Below are 1567 nucleotides of genomic sequence, written 5' to 3'. Positions count from 1 at the left end.
AGACATGTGCAGTTGAACACAGGTGTGGCTGGATGTATTATCTCTGCGTCAGTAACTTCGTCTGGACTGAAACACAGAAAAAAAAATTTGATCTACTACTGTTGGCATAGCAGCATAAGCATGACAGAAAATGCATGTTGTTCAGCTTGAAGCAGTTAATCTAAAATATTTTAGAATAAATTATGTAAGCTATTGTATAATAATGTTCCATTTAGGAAGTTAGGTCATAAAGACTTTGATTACATACCTTACATTTTGGAGGCTCATGCTTGTCTCTGATTAAATACACTACAGAATGCTTTATGAGCAACATACATATTGCATTTCAGATATACATTCTCAGGGAAAAAGGTACAAAGCTATCACTTGTACAAAAGCAGAACATATTAAAGGTACATTTTAGTACTTTAAAAGTACATATCAGTACCTTTTGAAAGGGTACCGTCCCATTTGATTAGCTCATACATTTCCTGGGAATCAAATCATGTTTAAATACCTTTCAAATCACTACAAAGAAAGCATGCGTCTTTAAATAAACTGTAGGAACATGACTATAATAATTTTACTTTAGCTGAATGTGTCAGCTGATTACAGACAGAACATGATTTGGGGTCATATGAGGATATGTCCGGCTTTCATTACCAGCAAGAGTTTAACATCCTTACATCATTAGAGAGTGTTGATGCATACCATCTTTGCCAATCCTATGTGATACTTATTAAGTAATTTTATTACTCATTATCTCAGTGAATAATCCGAAGACAGCTGGTTCAAAGAACAATACAAATGTTCAAAATGTAATTCAGGCACATACAAGTTTTCCAAGGGAACAGGGTGTTGCTTCCCTTGGGATTTACAGCCCATTTTCTATGGATACATTTTTTTCCCAGTGGGCACACCCTGTTGATACCAAATGCACATTAGTCACAAAATGTTTAACTCCACCCCATATGCATCTTTCTCTCACTTTGCACAGTGAATTAGACCCCATAAAAAAAATCTGAAACGTGAGAAAGCATGGTTGCATGACTATACAGCTATTAAACACTTTTACAAGTTATAACAAGACAGAAAAGATTCCCAGTAGAAGTAGAATGGGTTTGAAAAAAAGAACATGAATGAACTGAACACCAGTGCAAGATGCTTATATAAGCTACATTACTAATGGATTCATCACTATAATGATTCAGAGTTTGATTCATTTATTTCGACATCTTTCTTTTTGATTTTAGAAGTGGGTTCATTCAAACTGTCACCAATTTCACCTCTGATTCAGCTTTGGAATCCTATTAGTCCCCTTCATCCACACAAGACAAGAAGGCTGAAGAAATATGTTTAGATCATATGTTGTTAGTCTTTATGCATCTATATACTTTTCAGTTGATATGGCTGAGTGATATAACAGATATATAACCAAAATATAGTCAAAAACCTTTTCTGTTATATTGTGATTTAAAAATAATAGGTGCTGCATTCTAAGTTTTAACCAAATAATTCTCTTCAATTTTACAATTTCTCCTTCAACCATGTTGTCTACCGATACAGTTAGTTTAAGATAATATGGGTT

Source organism: Cyprinus carpio, chromosome A13 (genome assembly GCF_018340385.1).
Source record: "Cyprinus carpio isolate SPL01 chromosome A13, ASM1834038v1, whole genome shotgun sequence".
Lineage (NCBI taxonomy): Eukaryota > Metazoa > Chordata > Actinopteri > Cypriniformes > Cyprinidae > Cyprinus > Cyprinus carpio.
This window is presented reverse-complemented; position numbering follows the sequence as displayed.